Source organism: Zalophus californianus, chromosome 13 (genome assembly GCF_009762305.2).
Source record: "Zalophus californianus isolate mZalCal1 chromosome 13, mZalCal1.pri.v2, whole genome shotgun sequence".
NCBI lineage: Eukaryota > Metazoa > Chordata > Mammalia > Carnivora > Otariidae > Zalophus > Zalophus californianus.
Genome location: NC_045607.1, coordinates 40,212,907 through 40,227,608, shown reverse-complemented (window position 1 = coordinate 40,227,608; position 14,702 = coordinate 40,212,907).

Here is a 14,702-nt window from a genome sequence, read left to right as displayed (position 1 = left end):
TAGAGGCAGGGCTTCCAACCATAAATGTTTTACTAGAGGAAATGGCACCTGAGCTTAATATTGAACCATGATTAATATTTTCAGTTTAAGAGGTTTTTGGAAGAGAAATCGAGAGAGAGAGAGGGAGAGGGGAAAAAATTGAGAACATGGTATGTGTGAGAAATCCCAAGCTCTTCAATGTGGCCAAAGTGAACTGTATAAGGTAAGAATGATTAGAAACATCAACAGAAGCTAAACAAAGGATGAATGTTTACCTCTGTACTGTGGTTGATGGAAATTACCACAGTTTTCTAAAACATGTGGTGTCATTTGCATTAAAAAAAATCACTTGGGTGATTTTGGATGATAAATTTGAGAAAGACATTACTGGCAACACAAAGACAATGTAGCTAGGTGACAGAGAACTTCAGACAATGAATGGTGGGGACTTCAATCATGACTTCAGTAATAGAGATGGAGAAGAGGAAATATTTCTTCCGACATGTAGAATGTAATATCAGCTGAGCTTTATGATTAATGGGTTTGGATAGATGAGAAAAAGAAGAGATACTGATGCTTCAAGCTTGGGTGACAAGGTCAAGGTTGTCTCATTACAGAAGAAAACATTGGTTTGGAAAAGGATGGATCAAGATGACACCTTCCATTTGAGATATGTTAAGCTTAAAATGCCTGTCGGTCAAAGTACAAAGGTATGGTAGAGAGTTAAATATATAGCTTTAAAGGTCTTAATAAATCTATGAATAATGTTGTTCTGGAAATAAAATTCTAAGGAAGTGGAAGTAAACAGCAAAAACATGGTAACTGATACCCTATAATGAAATCAGAAGTGAGAAGAACGGAGCCAAATATAAAATACTAAGGAGTAATTACATATAAGGTCATATAATAGTGCATAAAGAGAGACCAGTGCATGAGAATGAGGAGGAGAAGTAAGTGGATAGAGAGAAGGGGAGAAGCTGCAGGAGGAAGAGGAGAAGCATAAGGAGAAGGAAAAGAAGAAATGTTTAGAAATATGTAAAGATAATCAGAATACAGAATTTTAAGGTAGTAATGGTAATACTAAGATTAATAGTAAGATTCATTCCATGTAACATTAGAAAGTTTACTGCTCAACTTAGTAAGAAGCATTTAAACAGAATGATGACAGAATCCATGTGACAGTAGTTTTAAGACTGAGACAAAAGACAGGAATTTTTCAGAATGAGCTACCGGCACAAGTAGTTTAGTTTAGTAATCAACTACCCATAACTAATAATCATCAAGGGATAATCCAAGGAGCAGCCACTGGGAATATAAGCAAGAGATTTCACAGCTACCTGTGACGTATTTCTTCCTTGAGAACCAGTTACTCTTGTTATCACTGCTGTATTTTTGCTATTTATAGAGGGAAATGGCATTACAGAAGATGAAATAAGGAGCCCACAAATAGAAAAATATTCTGAATGTCAGATAGATATTAATGAATATTAAAAATTATATAAATCAGTTGCAAGTGAAGATCTAATAAGTTTTTTGAGTGTTTCTGGTCTTTGAAAAATTATTTTATTATAAATATTTTCTTGTTAGTCACAGATAATAATTCCTAAATAAATAAGGATAGTTCAATTTGAGTTTCATTTTTATGGGAAAAAGATAAGGCATTTAATTTGAAAATTTTCTTAAATGACAAAATGAATCATTTTTTTTCTAACCCAAGCATGTATATAAATATGTAGGTGTTGATGTAATATAATACTCCACAAATAAAGCAATTTGGTGACAGTAATCATTTAAAGCAGTCTAAATTATGGATAGAATTTTAATCTGTTTATCCATAAGATAAATAAAGGTGAATAATTTAAAGTATAATTACATTGGAATTTGGGTTATTATGATTCTGTTAACAATATGTTGGTTTATTGTGGATAAAATATCAACAGCATGAAAAGTTATTTCTTTTCGTGGGCTGACAGTAAAGTGGAAGGAAAAGCATAACAATTTCTACTGAAAAGAAGCTCCTTATTCATGTTTCTATATAGTGTAATTTATTTTGTAAAACAACAATGATAAAAATAATTGCAAGACTCCCACTCAAATAAATAATCACAGCGATTTCCCAAAGGAAAAAGAAAATTCCTCTAAAGCAGCTTGGGTGTATGTCCTTTTACTGCTTTTATTTTTAATATGTTTGTGAATATATTATGTAATATTTTGAATTTTCCAGGTGATTCTTTTCACTCTAACATCTATCTTATTCTGTAAACTTTCACTTCAGGAAATAATTAAGAGTTATAAATAAATGAAAAGAGGAAAAACTTGATAAGGATTTCTGAGGGGGGACAAAATTGTTTTCTTTTCCTTTTATTTAAACAGTAATCTCTCCCTACTGAAGATACCCATGATCAAAAACAGAGCAAAACTCCCAAATAGTATGTGGTATGTAGGCTATTTTCCTAGTAGCAAATCTTATAAAATGTATCCTTTCATTTGCATGTCTAAAAGGTTATGCCTGTATCTGACAGATTAGAATAATAATTTTTCCACAGAATTGCTAGGTCACAATTCAAGGATTCCTGAACTGGAAAGGGACATGTAATTGCTGTAAGCCAGTTGAGGATTATGTAGTTCTTCAAACTTGTGCAAAGTTCACTGCCTATCACAAAACTCCACTTTGCATAATATGTATATAGCCTGGCATTTCCTTAGACCTCAATAGGTCTAGTCATGCCCTTGGGAGAGCTATGTTGTGACAGCTGGAAGGTAATTAGTTGGGGTATAAATAAGCTGCTGCAACAACAACAACAACAACAAAAATCATAGAAAACAGTGGAAATCATTAAAGAGAATCTTTTTTTCTCACATAGTAGTCCAAAGTTAGGAGGGGATTCCAAGGTTTGCAACATAATTTTGCTATTGTCAACATATGCTTCTATCCTTGCATCCAAGACAGTGCTCCAGTTTTTGCAATTTCCACCCAAATGGAAGAAAAGAAAAATACAGGGTAGGAAGAATTCAAAAATTCTTTTTGAAATTATGTTTAAACCAACAGTTCATACCAAAATAATGGTATATAGCCTAGCACAATTTCAAAATTAATTTTTCTTTCTCCCCTTCCAAAAATGGATCCATGTTTTAGAGAAGTTACGGTTGCTGGGTTACAGTTGGAAGAGAAGAGGGGAAAGTATGTCTTCTGCTTGCTAACAAGTCTGTCCTTGTTGCACGTCTACTTCTTTATCCTCAGTACAAAGTCTGGGTTCTGTCTGACCTTTGAGTCTCTCCCACAACCTCTCTCTAGGGTCTAGGGGCTCCCTAAATTGCCCCACCCCATCCAAGATAGACAACTTCTGCCTCCAGGGTATGCAGGCCCCTGTTCTTGCTAGCATTACCCTCTCAAGTGCCCTAAAAGGAATCAGACCTTTAAGATCAAGTTCAAATTTAGAGTTACTGAGCTCCTCCGCAATTCTGCACAGGAACATGGTAGTATAAGTAGAGAAGACTCCAGGGTCCCTTCTTTTCCTATAATCAGGTTCATTCTGCAGATTTCAAGGGCTTCCTTCAAACCTGCCCAAATAGTTATTCCTTACCTAGCCTTCAGATATAGATATTACACTTATTAGCTCCATCCCATAAGACAGCATGGGAGAAGTGGGCTGCACAAGGCCTAAAACCAGGCCGGGGGGTTTGGGGGCAGAGATTTTCTAACAATTTCCCCAGACACTGGTCTAAAAGGCAGGGCAAGTCCCTTTGACCCCAAACTCCTTTGCTGCAGAGGAAAGCCAGAGAGAGGCCCTGTCAATACATGGAACTACACTAGGACCCCTCCTACTTGTCCACAGTCAGTGCTGATACTATGGGACTATAAAGGAGACACACTTAACCAGATGAAAACATGTGAATAGAACACTGCAGGGAGGCATGCGTGTGGGCTTGGTTTTGAAAGATGAGTAAATCTGGGGGAAGACATCTCTTTTCTATAAACCCCAAACTGGTCAGGATCCATATTCCAGTCTTGGTGGCAATTAATCTTCCAGCCATAACCTATCTTCTCTATTAGAATATTGTTTTGAAATATTTGAATCACTGAGTGTTCAAAAGTTTTTCTTTTTCAGTCATTCTTATTTCTTCAGTTGCTTTTTTTTCCCTTTGTTTTACTTTACCTTCTATTCAGATTTAATTTTAATTTGATTCTGCTTTTTCTCCTTAACATAAATACCCTCTTTCTAACTTTGATTCCCACTCTCTTTTTCCCACCCACACACTTTCCCGGAGTATCAGTTTTCCTTCTAAAGATCTCCATTAACCTTTGTTAACACATGTTAATAAGTGTTAATCATCAACAATTTGAAATAAGGAATTTAAGAAACACAGACAGAGGGAACAGAAGAAGTGAACTGGGTTTTCTCCAATTCCTGTGATGATGTCTATCACCGATAATCATTAGTGTGGATACTATATGCCAAGACAATAGATTCTCAAATTAATAATAAATACCCTTTATTAAAAATAAACACATTAAAAATATTTAGAGCAAAAATCACAAATCTCTGTCTTACCACTCATTGGTTTATATTGTTTACATGTTTGAGTGTCTCCACAGATTGTAAAGACCTTAGGTCTTTAAGTTTATCTTATTTACCTTTAAGTTTAACAAAGTACCTGGTACATGGTACATGCAGGAGGCTAATTATCTGGTATTAAGTTATGTGTTTCTTTAATTTATGTTACCCCCAATTTCTTGTCAACAAAATTAAAGCAGCTACTGCTAAGTATATAAACAGAAGCTATAAGAAAAGGATGGTAAAAAAAAAAAAGTATAACTCTTTGCTTTTGAACCTTTTTAAACTTTCCAAAAATTGTTAGCAGAGCAAAATCTTGAAAGCCACATAATATTTGCCAGAACTAGTTCCTTAAGAAGTACAGGGGGAAATTATGAAAATCCCAGGCCTTCAAAAGGAATATGTAAGTAGTTGAAAGGATTAGAAGAAAAATAAAGGCCTTCAAACTTTATGAAAGAACAATTTAGAGTTTCTTCCACAACTAGGTATTATCTAGGAGCAGAGATTACAGGTAGATAATGCCACAGGGACAAAGGAAAACTGCCCATATACTTCAAGATGACTTAGAACTGAGTGGAGTCTAGCAAGAAAGAGTACAACCATGGACTGCCACTTAAATCATCCCTGATCCAAGGCTACACTGTAGGCCTCCTGGAAATCCACATATCACCTTACAGGATGAGCATGAATTATAGAGAGATGTAAATACTAACTCATTTAATAGGAACAGCAGAAAGAGTGAGCATAGACTGGCAGTGCTGAAGTTAGGAAAATTATACCATGAGCCAACTTAGTCTTAGTTACAAGAAATCAGAATTACATATATTTATACATAAAATTTATGTTTTTATGATTTTTTAGCTACTATGAAACAACAGCAATGTCTAAATGATTGGATAATTTCTTACAAACTTAAGTTTGATGCAAGGTTTGATCTCCCATATCTGACACAATCTCCCAAATGCAAATCTCATTTCAACTCACTCTTATGGATGCAGGCTCCAGTTTCTTTCCCAACATCTAATTGCTATCAGTATTAGCATTTCCATAGGTTAAAGCCCCTTTATCTGTTTGTCAACTCGTTATTAAAATTTTGTCCCAGTTTTCCTTGCACATTTGCATCACTAAGATACATTTAGCTGCAAGGAATAGAAGCCTAATGAATGTAGGCATAGCTGCTACAGATTTGAGTTTTTTGTATTTATTTAATAAGAGGTTTGAAGGTTGATTATATCAGGGTTAGTTTAATACTACTGCCAAGAAACTGGGATCTTTTCAGATTCTAAGTGGACCATGCATAGCTGTTGAGTTTTTAATCATTAAATTTTTCTACTCATGTGATCACAGGGTAGCTGATGTAGCTTCAGACACTTCTCAGGTACTAGGAAGAAAGAGGAAAAAGAATGGTGCCAGTGAAGAAGTCTCTAGCATCTTTGTGTTAACGTTTGGCAAAGACTATCCCTGAACTTTCCTAGTAGGCTTCTCCTTATGTTTCATTGGCCATAAGTAGGTCAAATAATGATCCCTAACTCTCAGGGGTGTCGAGGGAAAAAAAAAAACTATCTTCACAAGGATTGTTCCATTAGTTTGGTTTGTTTGTTTTTTTAAGATTTATTTTATTTGAGAGACAGAACACAAGAGGGAGGGGCAGAGAGAGTCTGAAGCAGACTCCACGCTGAGCGCGGAGCCTGATGTGGGGCTTGATCTCAAAACCCTGAGATCACCACTTGAGCCAAAACCAAGAGTCAGACGCTTTAACCAAACAGTACCACCCAGGCACTCCGCTACATTAGTTTTAGACAGAATCAGAGTTCAATAAGCTCAGACAGCAACAAATTATGTATTCCTCTTGTTTGTGATGAATTCTAAAGATCATGTCTCTAGCTTTTCCAACAGAAAGTTATATTCATTTTCTTCATTCTAAAAGTCTATAATTTCAAATACTATTCCAAATGAACTTGTACAATATCTTTGTTGTTTATGCATGCTGAGACATGTTTCTTATCTTTCCAGAAGTCAACATGGTAGCCCAAGGAAAATAATTATATGAAGCCAATTGGAATAAGATTGTCTCCTTCCCAAATTACCACTATTTGGCTCAGAAGTAAATTCTACCAGATCGCACCACTTATCAACACAACACTTCTGGTTTCTGGAGGTGCATTAAAACTTTACAATTTAAATGCATATGAAAATACATGATTCAGATGGTTGCCTACAATTTCAATGAGTTCTGCCTTCTGAAAACTTTTCATCAACAATACCAAAGACACTCTAATTTTCTCTTGCACAGATAAAAGCCTCTAAAATTCTGGAAACACAATTTTCTCTATTGGTTCAAAATCTCAAGATAAGAATTATTTCTGTTTCACTGTCTTGAAAAACCAGTGCACCAAAGTTATCTAATACAGGATGTATTGTTAATTTAAATGCATGAAAATCAGTTACACATTCATTAAATATCATACTGTAAAATACTACAAGAAAATGTTACCATTTTTATATATGTATTGAGAATATAGATAAAATACCACCATAACTTTTTTTTAATCAATTACCTTTACCAAGTTTTACTGACAAAGGAAGAAAGATATTCAGACAGTGAGTGGTCCAGAGATCTTTCTTACCACTTCATAATTTTTTTTCTAAGATCAACCCATATCCAAATGTATGTGGGAAAGAGATGAAGCAACCTGGATTGTAACATGGAGAACTTACATTATTAGTAAGTGACTGTTTTACTGCCATACAGTTTTTAAAGTGAACAATTTTTAAATAGATTTTACTCTCACAGAAGATTAGAGTCTGAATCATTATAATGATTAGTTGTAAAGTTGTAAAGCTCCAATACCACAGTCAACAATTCAAAGTTAGTTAATGCCTGTCCCTCAAAGCTTTATTTTTCTTAATATCTACAGTTTCCATTCTTTAGGCAAAATATATCAGTCACAGCACTTTATTCTTGTGCTTATGTGTTTCATACCTACATGTTTAGATTTGGTCCCAGATCCTCAAATGATTGCCTTAGTTCAGAAACGCTATTTTGCAGGAAAATTTAAAAAGCTCATAAATACTACTAGTTTCCACATACTACTTTGATTACAAATTGTTTTACCCTTTATCTACCTCCCACAGTTCTTACGTTGCCATCTTTTATTTATTTATAGCAATCCTGGAAAGCCAAACCACTGGATGCCCCACCTTGATTTTGATTATGCTTTCAGTTCTCAAATTAATCAGATAAAAATAGAGGGACCCATTTCACCAGATAAAAATAGAGGGACCCATTTCACCAGTAAAGTCATTCAAGATATTCAAGGAATTCTTTCTTTGTCCCAGCCTTGGATTCATGTCTCTCAACTAAAAAAGGTACAAAAGCTACTGTGAATGGAAGTTCACTCCAAATGACAATGTTAAACTAAGGCTCTCTCTAAGAGCCCCCAGAAGCATGTAATGGCATGAGGTAGAAATCTTCCCCAGAATCTTGGACCAAGCAGATGAAATCATGAGGTCATAATTTTCCATCCAAGATGTCAGAACAAGACACCATAGGAGTCCCTTTCCAATTTCCGATTGTCACCATTTTTACTGTCCTCTGTATATCCCTTTTCTCTATCCTCATTGCAACTGCAATCTTCTATGATGAACCTTACATTGTACTATCTCTTCTTGCTCCTCCTCTTCTCCCATCTCCTCCTCCTCACCCCAACTAGTCTTTTTTTTTTATAAGATTTTATTTATTTATTTGCAGAGAGAGACACAGCGAGAAAGGGAAACACAAGCAGGGGGAGTGGGAGAGGGAGGAGCAGGCTTCCCGCGGGGCAGGGAGCCCGACGCGGGGCTCGATCCCAGGACCCGGGGATCATGACCTGAGCCAAAGGCAGACACTTTAACAACTGAGCCACCCAGGTGCCACACCCAAGTAGTCTTTTAATAATAGCCATCCTTTGTCCCACCAAGGACCCTAGAATCTACGGCATTCTTTCACATGACTTGTCTCATAATCTTATAATATTATTTCTTGATTGCTACTTATATACTACTTTTCCTTTGGAAGCCTCAGCTTCCCCTAAATTGCTAAACCTATCTCCAGTTTAAGGGCATTCTTTGTGTTAACACTAGGGAACTTTGCTTTTTTTCTGTAGATTTCAAAAGGAATATTCTTCAACTTCAATACTTTTCAAAAGAATGATCTATGCTTCTACCTTAACATAACCAAGGGTCCCTTCTATGAACCTAAGTTTTTGCAATTACAACTAGTTTTCTGCCAATATCTACTCTATAATTATATGAGGCATTCCTTACCTTGTTCTATGCCTCTAATAATAGATTCCGATGATCTTGAGCACAATTTTACCTGGTATATTTGGAACTGTCCATCCTGCTACAAAAACCTGAGAAGGAGGGTGGGGGGATGGGTTAGTCTGGTGATGGGTATTAAAGAGGGCAAATTCTGCATGGAGCACTGGGTGTTATGCACAAACAATGAATCATGGAACACTACATCAAGAACTAATGATGTAATGAATGGTGATTAACATAACAATAAAAATTTTTAAAAAACCCTGAGAATTCGTCTCATCCCAATTCTCTGGGACAGTGTCTCCATCAAAAGAACTCATATGAAGTCTAAAATACAAATCGAAGGGCAATTATTCTCATGAGCATTGCATAGCCCCTGATAAAACATATTTTATTTGTGGCAACTGTGCCTATAAGTATCTGCCTATTGACTGGCCTAGAACCTCCTATTTAGTTAACCTAATCAGTTCTTATCTAATCTTTATAAAAACTGACTTCTTTTCTTACCTTAACTACTTTGTTGCCTCTTATTTAAGTTTTTCCGACACTAAATGATCCCAAAGGTCAAAAACTGTGTTACACCTACAAGTTTAGGTGCAAACCCTAGTTCCATAAGGAAGATGTGGCCTTCTTTTTTTTACTAGGTTCTCAAGAAACTTTAGAACAAGAGTCTAAGAGACTGAAAGTAAACCTGTAAGAGTTAACTGCCAAAGCAGTTCATGTATGAGCAACTTTGGTGACTGCAGCTCTGGAAAATAACCAGGGCTATGGACAATCTTACCAAAACCAACATCACTGCCAGAGAACCATAGGAGCTCCAGTGAGTGGTTTTCTAAAATGGAGTGGCATCGGATATGGTTGTGGCTTCTCATGGTGATACAGGTAGTGGTCAGAAGTGACTGCTGTACATATATTCCCTGAAACTTCTCTGATGTCTATGCCATCACCAAAAATATTCAGACTGTAAAACAGGAAATTTACTAGATCTCCACTGTCTTCATTCTATCATCTAAAGACATTTCATTTCAGGTCCAACCTCTTAGGATATTCTCAACTAGCTCCCATCAAATCTCAAATCTTGTTTTATTCCTTTATTCAACCTTTAATAATTAACTAGTCTTTCGAGGCTAACAAGAACATGAAGGTCAGCCCAACTCTAAAAACCGTTTTTGCCAAACTTAATTTCACAATGACTTGGATTCATTTTTTTATTTTATTTTTTATTATGTTATGTTAATCACCACACATTACATCATTAGTTTTTGATGTAGTGTTCGATTCTAACCATACAATTGTTTAAGGACAGGTTTTGTTTTAAACAGCAAGGGGTAGGAGGCTGTTCACAATTACCTGTAATTTATCCATTGGCCCTACTTGATCAAACTGTAGTCAGGCTTTTCTCCTCCCCTAAGGCCCCTGAACTTTGGCTCACCAAGATTAAGCAAGCCCTAAGGTGCAGAAAGAACATCTCTCTTTAACAGCTCATTCCAGGAATGAACCAACTTCCAAGAAAAACATTTCCTGCTGAAGCATCTTACTTTTTCCACCTGTTCACTCCACCCCCCTATCCTTTTCACCCACAAAGTTTCTGCTAGGCCTACTTTCTCTTCTCTATAAAAATCTTTCCCTGTTTGATTCTGAGACACTTTGTACATCCTGAGATGGAAGCATTCTCCCTATGGCAATACTCTGTCTGAATAAAGCTTCTCTTTACCTAAGTCAGGATTTATTTTTAAATCACACCAGCAAGCTCGGAAGAGGTCCTGCACCTCAGATGTTGACTGCAGCCTTTAAGACACTAATCACCTTAGCTAGGCTGGAATTGGACTCCTGACACACAGAAATATAAGATAATAAGTGTGTGTTGTTTTAAGCCACTAAGCTTGTAGTAATTTGTTACATAACAACAGAAAGTCAATAAATGTAGAAATGCACAACATGAACTTCAGTCCCAGTGTAGAACATGATTTAAGCCCATTTTTTTTAAACAGAAAAACTACCTTAAGCATTTAATATATTCCATGTAATTATTTTCTTCTGTGTTTTACTTTATGTTAACTAGAAAAATTCTTTATTCTAACTTACTGTAGTTAATAGCCTATACTGATTCAAATCAAATTTACATTTAAAAAACTTTAAAAATGAATTATAACATTTAAAATAAACTCTTCTGGGAGATGCCTTGAGAGTGATGATATTTCATGACTAAGATATTTCCCATCTACACATATGAAAAACTATTATAATATTTACTTAAAATTGATATTGCATACATTATTTGGATACAGAAGTACTTCCCATAGTACATTACATCTACAAATGAAAAAAATATTCTGTTGGTTGAACAGTAATATTCAATTAAAGTAAATATTAGCAGACATGATCTCCAATTCGTTTTCATTAGTAGAGCCTTTTCAGGCAGATTAGGAAATCAGGAGATCACTTGGTAGAGACAATAATGTGGGGACATAGTACAAAGATGGTTCTGACATTTAGTAAATATTTTTGTTAGACAACAAAGCTAAATTTTAGAAATTCAGTTTTGACCTGGTTAATAAGCAGATGCTTATTTTTACCAGTTGTACAGTGGTTCTCACAGACCATTACTGTGATGATTTATTGAAGTTCGTTTAATCTTATCCAGATGTGCCTGAAGATATTCTTTAAGTTGTAATTTTAGAAAAAAAAAAAATATTTGAATATTTGAACCACAAGTCCATCTTATACATATTCTGTGACTTGCTGAACTGATATAGAATCCTGTATTCCCTTGGTCCCTTGCAGGAACTGTTAAGGATGTTCAAGGGAATAGCCAGGCATCCACTAGGACATATCCAAGTTCTTCATGCTAGCAGAGTGTAGCTCAGAGGAGCACAAGAGGCTGAAATTGTAACAATAATAATGAGGTTTTTCAATTGTATCCAACAATGAAAGGACTGAGAATATGAATGTTTCAGCATGTTGTTCCCTATTTGCTACAAGAAATTTAAGGATAGTCAAGGATGTGTTATTTTGTTAAGACAACAAATACACAACGCTTTCTCCAGTGTGCTGTGGATTAAGTTTGTAGAAGGGAGCTATTGTTAGTTGTGCCTCAAGATGCAAAAAGTAAAGTTGACATAAAAAGGGTGACAAAATTGTGTAACTACATACACAATTTTTAAACATGCCCACCATAAAATTTTTTAAAAGGAAATACACATTTGCAATTTTTTAGTAACAGATATGTTCAATACACGGCAAACCGTACATGAACTTCAAATATCTGAGAGGTTGACCTCATAGAAAACAAAAAGAAAAGCCAGCGTGTTGTAATTAATTCACCATATTTTGATTTGTTTTAAAAGATTTTATTTATTTATTTGACAGAGAGAGACACAGCGAGAGAGGGAACACAAGCAGGGGGAGTGGGAGAGGGAGAAGCAGGCTTCCCGCCGAGCAGGGAGCCCGATGCAGGGCTCGATCCCAGGACCCTGGGACCATGACCTGAGCTGAAGGCAGACGCTTAAAGACTGAGCCACCCAGGTGCCCCTATATTTTGAATTTTTAATATAAATGATATAAAACTTATTTTTTAGGAGTAGCATAAGGCAAAAATTAAAAGGACAGCTGCTCATAACAATGTCTTCTTTCCCAAGTCATCAGTAATAAGAAATTAAATAAATTTAGGCAAATGAATAGATGTAGCCTCTGTCACTGATAGCTTAAAAGAAATAGGACTTAAAAATTATTTTACGAATTTTCGAACGTAGAAAATGTAATGCATCCCTACTCTAGTGTCTAAGCTGGCTCTCATATTGAGACAAGAATATAACAATACAAATAATAATATTCATTTAATGTTTGTCAGGAAGCATTACAAGCATTTTAAATACGCTTTCTTTTTTAGCCTTCCAAACAACCTTATGAGGTAGGCACTGTTATTATGTCTATTTTACAGTTAGGGGAACTGAGGCTCAGAGAGATTAAGATTAATTTACCAAAGATTCATAACCAGTTGTAGAAGACTTCACCTACTCTATGCATTCTCACAAAGGTTAGCTGAGATTAGGCAAAGTGCTGCAAAACGAAGAACCGAAAAACCGTTCATTCTCCGACCCTTGGGTCCCTTCCTGCTCCCTCATTAGCATCTATCCCATGTTCTGTCGGGTTCCATGCGACACCAGGTGCCAACCAACATTCTCACATAAAGGGATTTGAGAGACACTCTTCCTTTCATTAAAACTCACTCATTGCCATGTGTTTCTCAGATAATGTGTAGTTTCAGTGCTTTCCCTATAATCATCTCATGAGAGTGGCCTCTTTTTTGAAGTTCCGTGCGACCCCCCATCTATGGGGAAGTTATGAGGAAAGAGGATACGGGAGGCAGACGGTTTAGTAGCTGCACATGATGGCACTTCTGAGAGCACAGCTGCCCTTTGCCGCTGCCTTTGCTCGGCAGCCTCGGGCTCTCTCCTCTTGCTTCAAGCCTGCAGATACTATCGGCCATGATCTGGCTGCTGTGGTCTAAGAAGGGTTCATCCACACAGCTCTCAGAATTTCTGCTGCCTCAAGCCTGCCTCAAGCCTGCCTCAAGCCGGGCTATCAAACAACTGTTGCACGAAGCTATCACCTCACGGATGTCGATCTGTGAGAGGAACTGTACGAAAGGGTTTCTGAGGCTGGGAAAGGCCGGGACAGAGCCAAGTCTTAAAGCGGTTTCTTTGTCAGGTGACACTTAGAGGTGGTTTCAAAACTACTTTCTCTGGTCACCAAATCACTAGGTTGTAGGCACGCTCCCCCTTGATAATCTATATCAATTTGTTTATGAATTTTCCATCTAAAGTAACCTCTTATGTTCATTCCAATCTTACAAATGGAATTTAAGAAGGATGAGATAAAAAAAATTGTCATTTATTCCAGAATCCCTACGCACTCCTTTGTTTATATCAAAATGAGCACACAATACACTTTGAAGACGGCCACTCCAGATGTCTCAAAGAGTCTGGCTTCTTCTCATAAACTCATTTTTAATCTCTCTTGATTTGTTTCCTTTCTGGTACTGCTGATTTCCTCCTATTTTATCCTAAATGTAGTCTGCCTTCTTAGAGTCACTTGGGATTGTCCACTTGGCTTTACCGTCAGTTTCATGTTATTTGTGGAATTATTTTAGATTCATGTTTTGCTTCAAATGGACATGCTAGAAAGAACTCCAGGCCCAGAAGTCATAAACATGACATTTTCAAAACATAGGTGTATGAAATGTAAAGTTGATAATGCTTTATTCATTCTCTGAGTCTATAAATATTTGAGAGCCTACTATGAGTCAGACAATATACTATTGAATGAGGGTCAGCAGTTAAAAGAAATGAAAAAGCAAAATCTGTACTCCCACAGAGCTTGCATCCTACTGGGCAGAGAGAAAAACATAAATAGATAAACACACGCACACAAATATGCAAAGTTGCAATAAGTTGTATGAAAGTACAGACGATTTTATATCATTACTTAGGGAACAAATTATGGAAACAGACTGTCAGGTTTTAACTGGCAGGTGCCAGACTGGCACCCCTCCCTTCACTCACTAGCTTAGCTGTGTGACAAGGGACATGTTACGTCTCTGCATGTCTATTCCCTAGTTTCTAAGTCATGGAAAATAATATCCCAATGTTGTTGTGGGTATTCAATAAATTAATATTTGTAAAACACTTAGAACAGTGCTTTATGGGCTAGCTATATTGCAGTAAGTGTTAGCTACAATTATAAATAAAGGAAAAAGAAAGTGTATTAGAATGGTGTGAAGCTCAGGGAAATGCTATTTTACATAGGTTGGTCATGGAAAAAATCCTTAGGATAATGAGGTCACACTGTACTCGTTCAAAAATA